At 41.9% G+C, this 9,326-nt stretch overlaps 1 pseudogene; it reads right to left on the bottom strand.

The window, feature by feature from the left end:
- On the bottom strand, positions 1-931 carry LOC129627264 (olfactory receptor 1165-like; annotated as a pseudogene).
- Between the last annotated feature and the right edge of the window lie 8,395 nt (positions 932-9,326).

Raw genomic sequence — 9,326 nt, 5'->3', positions numbered from 1 at the left:
TTACATTAGGTGAGAAAACATTTTGGTGTTGACTAATTTTCTGATAGTCTCCTTCACATCATTATTTCTAAGGCTGTAGATGGGGGATTTAGCATGGGGATCACTACTGTGAAAAGCACAGTGGCTACTTTGATGAAGAGCCATGAGCTTCTGGAGTTGGGTACCCAGTAGAGAAGAAGGATGACCCCATGGAAAATGGTGATGGCAGTCAGGTGGGAGGCACAGGTGGAATAGGCTTTTCAGAGTCCACCGGCTGAAGGCATCTTGATGATGTGACAATTATGAAAACATAGAAGGCGAGAATAATCAGGAGGCGACACACCTTATTGAGAGTAGAAATGATAAAACATGTCATCTGACTGAAGTAAGAGTCAGAGCAAGAGGCAGAGCCGATTGCAGAATGCTCACAGCCAAAGTGATGTATGACGTTAGAACCATAGAAGGACAGCTCCAAAAGAGAACATGTGATTGTCAAGGACCACGTTCCACCCCACGTGTAGGTTCCAGTGACCAGGAGGCTGCAGAGCTTAGGAGGCACAGCAACTGTGTAGAGCAGGGGGTTACAAACATCCACAAACTGGTCATAGGCCATCACTGCTAACATGAACATCTCCGTAATTACAAGTGTGCAACAAAAGAAGAACTGCAGCATGCAACTTATGTAGGAGATAGTCCTTGTGTCCACAACCAAGATCTCTAAGAGTTTGGGTGTGGTTATAGAAGAGTAACAAAAATCAAGAAAGGAGAGATGGCTGAGAAAGAATTACATGGGGGTGTGAAGTTTGGGATTGATTCTGATGGTCACAATCATACCCAGGTTCCCCACCACAAAGACTGTATAGACAGTGAAGGAAACCAAGAATAGGGGCACCTGGAGCTGTGGGTATTCTGAGAAGCCTGAGAGGATGAAGGTGATTCTGATTTTTCTCATCCATCACTATGGTTTCTGCCAGAGAAAACCAGAGTTCACCCTAAGCAACCAGACATGACGGAAATAGAGGGTTTTTTTTTTTTTTTTTCCCCAGCCTGGACAGGGGAATGGTCTGCTGTGGTGAAGTCTGGGATTTCCCAGGAATACGAATAAGACACAGTTGGAGCCCAAATGGTGTACTGTGTGTCTACAGGTGTGGAGAGTGCAAGTCAGCTTCTGATGGAGGGGCAAGGAGAGGATGGACTGGGAAGAACTGAGTGTCACGGTGACTCAGAATATGTCCTTGTTTGAATTTCTCCCAGCTCTGTCTCCCTTTTCGCCACATGGAGAATTCCTTTCTTTAGCTTCGTTTAATTGAACTTGTTGATTGCGCTTGCAAATTCTTATGTTTGTTCAGGCCATTCTAACTGCTCAAGATGTCCTGTTTTTCTCTCACTTTTCCTTAGTGCTCTCCGATCAGAGAGAGGCTTCTCAGGTAGTGCGGTGGTAAAGAATCCTCCTGATAGTGCAGGAGATGCAAGGGACATTAGTTCAATCCCTGGGTCAGGAATATCCCCAGGGGAAAGAACTGGCAACCCACTCCAGTATCCTTGCTGGTGAAATCTGATGGACAGAGGAGCCTGGAGGGCTACAGTCCATGGAGTCGCCAGTCACACAACTGAGAGATCCAGCACCCACCTCATCAGAGAAGCCTCAGGTTTACATTCCCTTAATGATTTCACCAACTGGCCAAACCTTGGTAAAAGGTCACATATTGTATCTCCTAGAGAATATGAATGATGTCTTGTTAACATTCTAGACTCTGTAATCAAGTCAACTTGCCTTCAAATTTAACCTCAGTCACTTATTAATATGTCTCTGACAAGTTAAGCTCTCTGAAACCTTACCTATAGAATATAACTGTATTATAAGAATTTGTTTTTACTACACAATTATGTATAAAATATAACTTAAATTAGTGAATTATTTTCTAAAACATTTAAGACTTTAATTTTACATGCTATAAATGCCCACCCCCCCACACCAAATTTAGTTTAGAATACTGGAGTGGGTAGCCATTCCCTTCTCCAGGGGATCTTCCCAACCCAGGGATTGGACCCAGGTCTCCCACATTACAGGCAGATTCTTTACCAGCTGAGTCACAAGGGAAGACCAGAAATACTTGAGTGGGTAGTCTATCCCTTCTCCAGCAGATCTTCCCGACCCAGGAATCGAACTGGAGTCCCATGCATTGCAGTCGGATTCTTTACCAGCTGAGCTATCAGGGAAGTCCAACTTTAATTATTTTCTAAAACATTTAAGACTTTAATTTCACATGTAATAAATGGCCCCCACCAAATTTAGTTCCTTCTCTTGTATTTCTAATGCTGTTTTTCATGTTTACTTTCAATTTTAAATATTTGACCTCAAAATATCCTACAATGTAGCATTGCATATAATTTTACCAAGTCTGAAATGGTGCAAATAGTGACTAAGAAGTATAAAAAATGCATACATGGAGGAAATCTTTTTCTTACTTAATTATTTTCTAATGTTTCCTTCTTAGCTGCACATTTTCATTAATGTCTCAAGCCATCAAGGCATGAGCTTTGTTTTGTTCATTTTTCCCTGTCCTTGTCTGTATCTCTATGATTTCTTTTCCATCCAAGGTTAAGGCTGTGAAAAATGTAATCAGGGCAAAATGAACATATTCTTCAAAATACACTCCCATCTTAATTGCTAGCTACCACCCATTACTCAGCAGCTATCTTTATTTAGCCTACCTACAGCCATCCTTCAGGACTAATTTTCATTCAATCTTAGCTTAAAATCATGCTCAAATGCTTCAGTTCAGTTCAGTTCAGTCGCTCAGTCATGTCCGACTCTTTGTGACCCCATGAATCGCAGGATGCCAGGCCTCCCTGTCCATCACCAACTCCCGGAGTTCACTGAGACTCACATCCATCGAGTCAGTGATGCCAGCCAGCCATCTCATCCTCTGTCGTCCCCTTCTCCTCCTGCCCCCAATCCCTCCCAGCATCAGAGTCTTTTCCAATGAGTCAACTCTTCGCATGAGGTGGCCACAGTACTAGAGTTTCAGCTTCAGCATCATTCCTTCCAAAGAAATTCCAGGGCTGATCTCCTTCAGAATGGACTGGTTGGATCTCCTTGCAGTCCAAGGGACTCTCAAGAGTCTTCTCCAACACCACAGTTCAAAAGCATCAATTCTTCGGCACTCAGCCTTCTTCACAGTCCAACTCTCACATCCATACATGACCACTGGAAAAACCATAGCCTTGACTAGATGAACCTTTGTTGGCAAAGTAATGTCTCTGCTTTTGAATATGCTATCTAGGTTGGTCATAACTTTTCTTCCAAGGAGTAAGTGTCTTTTAATTTCATGGCTGCAGTCACCATCTGCAGTGATTTTGGAGCCCCGGAAAATAAAGTCTGACACTATTTCCAGTTTCCCCATCTATTTCCCATGAAGTGATGGGGCCAGATGCCGTGATCTTCGTTTTCTGAGTGTCGAACTTTAAGCCAAATTTTTCACTCTCCACTTTCACTTTCATCAAGAGGCTTTTTAGTTCCTCTTCACTTTCTGCCATAAGGGTGGTGTCATCTGCATATCTGAGGTTATTGATATTTCTCCCGGCAATCTTGATTCCAGCTTGTGTTTTTTCCAGTCCAGCTTTTCTCATGATGTACTCTGCATAGAAATTAAATAAGCAGGGTGACAATATACAGCCTTGACGTAATCCTTTTCCTATTTGGAACCAGTCTGTTGTTCCATGTCCAGTTCTAACTGTTGCTTCCTGACCTGCATACAGATTTCTCAAGAGGCAGGTCAGGTGGTCTGGTATTCCCATCTCTTTCAGAATTTTCCACAGTTTATTGTGATCCATGCAGTCAAAGGCTTTGGCATAGTCAATAAAGCAGAAATAGATGTTTTTATGGAACTCTCTTGCTTTTCCATGATCCAGCAGATGTTGGCAATTTGAGCTCCGGTTCCTCTGCCTTTTCTAAAACCAGCTTGAACATCTGGAAGTTCACAGTTCATGTATTGCTGAAGCCTGGCTTGGAGAATTTTGAGCATTACTTTACTAGCATGTGAGATGAGTGCAATTGTGCGGTAGTTTGAGCATTCTTTGGCATTGCCTTTCTTTGGGATTGGAATGAAAACTGATCTTTTCCAGTCCCGTGGCCACTGCTGAGTTTTCCAAGTATGCTGGCATATTGAGTGCAGCATTTTCACAGCATCATCTTTCAGGATTTGAAATAGCTCAACTGGAATTCCATCACCTCCACTAGCTTTGTTCGTAGTGATGCTTTCTAAGGCCCACTTGACTTCACATTCCAGCATGTCTGGCTCTAGGTCAGTGATCACACCGTCGTGATTATCTGGGTCGTGAAGATCTTTTCTGCACAGTTCTTCTGTGTATTCTTGCCACCTCTTCTTAACATCTGCTGCTTCTGTTAGGTCCATACCATTTCTGTCCTTTATCGAGCCCATCTTTGCATGAAATATCCCCTTGGTATCTCTAATTTTCTTGAAGAGATCTCTAGTCTTTCCCATTCTGTTGTTTTCCTCTATTTCTTTGCATTGATCGCTGAGGAAGGCTTGCTTATCTCTCCTTGCTGTTCTTTGGAACTCTGCATTCAGATGCTTATATCTTTCCTTATCTCCTTTGCTTTTCACTTCTCTTCTTTTTCCAGCTAAGTCATACAGTGACTCACTTAGTGGCTCAGCACACACTTGATAATGTAAGGAACAACACTTCTTGAAACAGGCAATATAGAAAACAATAGCAGTAATAGTAGAATCATAAGTAAGAAGTTAAGTCAAGAACTTCTAGTAGGTGTAGCCCAGTGACATCTCCATGTCGTCTGACTTCGTTTGCTAAATGACTATAGCTTGCTGTTGATATCCTGGTTGTAGATCCTAAGCACCTGATCTTTATTCAAAGACTGGTTATTGAGATAAGCTTTAGAAACAAACTCAGAATGTCCTTTTTAACAACTTAATTAAACCTCTTAGCAATGTAACACAACCACAAGGAACTATCTAAGGAGTGCGTCTTAGTAAATACAGACCTTAATTTAAAAAACTGGAACTTAATATTCAGTGAAGCATAATAGATGCCATAGGCCTGACATCAGTTAGGTGGATTTTTCTTTTAGAGCTCCCCAGTATACGTTGAGATTTCTGTATATGTCGGGAGACAGTCTTTTTATTTACCTGAGAAGGCTGTTCAGAACCCAAGTGTCTCCAGTTTCTGGAGGGATGAGGCAGAGAGAAAAAAGGTATAATTTTACCCATAGGAGTAAATCACTAGATTGTTTTAAACGATCAGTAACTCGAGGAGAAGTGCTTCTTTATATCTGAAAACACAGAGTAAAAGTCAACAATATGTCAGACAAAAAGTCGTGAAAATTGTGGTCATATTTAGCAGTCTACTCCATCCCATGCAATTGATCCCTTTGTTCTGCTGTCCTTGCCCAATGGCCAAGGACATCAGTGAAAGCAGTAGTCTCGAAGAAACTCATGAAGCTTTTGTGAATGTCTGTATGACCTGTCCAGCAAAGTGGGTGCCCTGATCACTGGAGATTGTGGAAAGCACCTTTTAACCATTTTTTCTATTCTGAGATATTAATCCTGAAGCCAGGAAAGGCATTGCCAGGAAAAGCCAAGTGGCCATCTTGGACCTCTCATAGCCCCAACTCTTTGGTTTATGGCCATTTTTAATCCATTTTAAATTCCCGGAAGAGGTGTTAACTTTTGTAGAAGCAGAATGAGCTTTGTTCATATGTGCTGTAGTCTGTTATCAAAAGCCACATTCCAAGAAAACTTTGTTCTTTTAATCAGTGAGAGAAAACCAAATTCCAGTTCGGTAACAGCTTATATTCACTGTGAAACAATAGTTATTCACTTAGTCATAGTCACAATAAGACTTCAAAGGCAGTTTAATGTCTTAACAAACTTGTAGCATGCACAAAACTCTTCTTTCACTTGCAACACACATGTTTACACTTTCTGTATTCATCACTTCATTTGTCCATTTACAGGACAGCCACCTGTACGTTTAGACTTACTTTGCTTTTCCTTAATAGAATGTAATTCCATTCCTTATTACTTTTTATTAAAAACACACATCTTACTTTTCTTCAGAAACCATGACGTGTACTTTACATCATCATTCTGTAGATTGGTAAGGATAAATCACCCAAAGTTATGTCATTTATAAAAGTATCTTCACAATGTCTCTGTTAATTAGATCAATAAACAAACATCAATATCATGTATCAATTCAATAATGATTATTTCCCAGTTCACACAAGCCTCGAATTCATTTACTTCAATTTCCTTGAATTTAGAATTGTTTGATTTGTAAGCACTTACTTCTCTTTAGGCCAATTAATTAGAGCTCATTGAACCACTTAGCCTTTAGCAATTTTTTCCAAGGATGGAGACATACACCGAGACACACACAAATCTGGACAGACAGAAACCTCACAGTTTTCCACCTGAAATTTAAAATGTCTCTTTGTCCCTTTTATTTTCTTGGCTTGAGTTCCAGCTCATGGCTGGAGTCCCAGATAGAGTAGGCTGTGTATCTCAAGGACATGATAAGAGTTAACTCAGGTTTTTCCCCAGGCATGTTTCTGTTTCTCAGGCAGGATCAGAGCTCCCCAAAAGAGTATTTTCACAAGTCAAACTTTTAGTAATTACATGTGCAAAAGGAACCAGTTTTGCAATTTCAAAAAGATTCCATTTTACCTAGTTTTCTCCAGAGTCTAAAGAATACACATGGCCATTCAGGGTTCAAAATGTCATCTCTCCTTCATGTAGTCATAGCTTCATAGCTAAAATTTAAACCAGAGAGTGCTCAAATTGGCTCTGATGACAGGGGTAGACTGATCGAGAAGATGTCCCAGCAGGGATTATCTCTCTGGGCAGGTGAGGTCTTCTCTTAAAGCAAAGAAACCCCATATATAGGGGATTTTTAGGCCTTGAGGATCAAAATTATCCCAGTTTTTCAAGATATTATTCAAGGGGGGGGGGTGGTTCTGGACTGTTAGGCCCCATCTGTAAGAGAGAAAAAAGCAGTGCCCAGGGCCATGGCTTTTTTCTACCAGAGGTGTCTGCCCCTGCTCTAGACGGGGTTGGAGACTGATTTTCCATCCAAGCTTCTTTCCCTGGCCAGAGCTAACCTGTCTCTTACAGGTGAAGGTGTCCTACTCCCAACCCCCCTCGTTCTACCACCCAGGCATGGTGGAGATGCACCAGGGTTAGACCTGATGGCATCCCAGATTGATGTCCAGGTCCTCACCATTAAAACCTTGGTTTGATTTCCCTTTTATTCCGGCACCACCTGGGGTGGAACAGAGTAGTTTTCCGGATGCTTGCCGAGCCAAGACCACTAGGGGAAGCACCCAACTTCTGTGTACCTGCGCACATTCCTCATAACAGTATAAGTGGCAAGTCATAAAGGGATGAACAGAAAACCCAAGACATCCTCCTGAGAGCAGCCACACGAGTCTATTTAATAACAAAGGAGGCGATGGAGGGCCCGCCTGCGAGGAAAAACTAATCCTTCATATGCATGGAGTGCCAACATCATCCTTTTTATTCCTGTCCCTCAGACTGTACAAAAAGAATACCTATGGAATTGACACAAGAGCCACTGGAGGGCTTCGTCTGCTCTGCTAAGAGCTAGCACTACTAAGGGAAGAAGCCCGATGCATTTTCAATCTGCCCAAATCTGGGGTGTCCCAATCTGTGTCCTCAGGAATCTCATGCTCACCAGCAATGCCTCAATCCATATAGTCCAGAGACATAGCCATGACAAGAACTTGCCTGTGTGTCTGTGGGGTCAGGATGGTGATTTCCAGTCTGAGAGATGTCTCTGGAGCTAGAGCTCCAGCTAGCTCCCTAAAGTGCTCCTGTCTGCAGTGTCCTGTAAAACTTGGAATGGGGGCCTTGCTAGAAAAACACAATAACAGCATGGATTGCAAGTCCTTTGAAAGTCTACAATCCGGCACACAAGGTTAATAACTTTAATTCCCCAAGCAGATATGAAATGGTCAGAGGGACCAGGAAAAGCTGACTGGGGAAAAGAAGTTCAGTCCACATGCTTCTAATTTAGTAAAGTAGCTGCTGCTGCTGCTGCTGCTGCTGCTGCTGCTAAGTCGCTTCAGTCGTGTCCGACTCTGTGAGACCCCAGAGTTGGCAGCCCACCAGGCTCCCCCGCCCCTGGGATTCTCCAGGCAAGAGTACTGGAGTAGGGTGCCATTGCCTTCTCCGTAGTAAAGTAAAGACCACAGTAAAAGAGCAAAAGAATCTCAACTCTGAGTGTTCTTACCTTGTCTTGAAGATCTTGGACAAGCCCCCAAGATGATAACCTAGCAGTCAACGGTGACCGATGCCACTGGATTCATGGTGTCTGAAGAAGAAGATATTACTCTGGGGCCAAAGACAGTCTCAGTCACTCAGAACTTTGTGTATATTTTATTTAAAGTGAAGGTGACAGAAAAAGCTTCTGACACAGACATCAGAAGGGGCTCACTAATTTAAGTGGGGCCATATATACGTCTCAACTAGCCTCTGAGAATAGACAAAAAACATCTCAAGGATGTGAGCGTTTTGCCCAGACCCTTTCCTATAACATACATCCAAAGCTCAAAAAGAGGAATGTCCTTGAACCTGAGATACTGCTTCCTACAATGCCTACTTGTCTTAGGCAAAAGAATGTGAAAAAGAAAGCAAGCTTGCCTCCTCCTTAAAGGGGCTTTAGGCTTGGACTTTTTATCAACCTGCTGGGACAGGTAAGTATACAGTTAAAATCAGAAAACTCTAATGTTGTAATGGTGGTGAGTAAAGCATTTGTATAACATACCACTGATAACTCATATATCACTTATAAATTCAGTATGAAGGTCAAAAGATAAAATATCAAAATAATGATAACTACAAAATGAAATAAGGGAACCATGTTTGAAGAATTAGATGACAGTATGATACTAAGTCAACAAACAGAGAGACTCAATGAAGAGCTACAAATTATTTTTTTTAAAGGAAACTAACATAAATTCTGGATTTGAAAACTAAAATAATTGAAATGAAAAATTGATAGGTTCAATAGCACATTTGAGATGCTAGCAGAAATAATCCATAAACTTGAAGATGAATTCATAGAAATCAATGTAAAAATAAAGAGAAAAAAATGTTGAGGGAAAATGATCTAAGGCATCCATTCATTACACCATCAAGTATGGAAGGAGGGAGACTCTCAGAAAGTAGGGAGAGAAAGGGGAGGGAGTAAAATTACTTGTAGACAGAATGGCTGACCGGCAGGTCAGAATGAAAGGGAGGCGCAGCACAGGGCTCTTAGGGCGCCGGGCGGCAGCAGCCTCC

The sequence above is a fragment of the Bubalus kerabau genome, chromosome 14, assembly GCF_029407905.1.
Source record: "Bubalus kerabau isolate K-KA32 ecotype Philippines breed swamp buffalo chromosome 14, PCC_UOA_SB_1v2, whole genome shotgun sequence".
NCBI classification, from domain to species: domain Eukaryota; kingdom Metazoa; phylum Chordata; class Mammalia; order Artiodactyla; family Bovidae; genus Bubalus; species Bubalus kerabau.
Note: the sequence above shows the minus strand (reverse complement) of the source record. Positions and strands in the feature narration are given on the sequence as shown.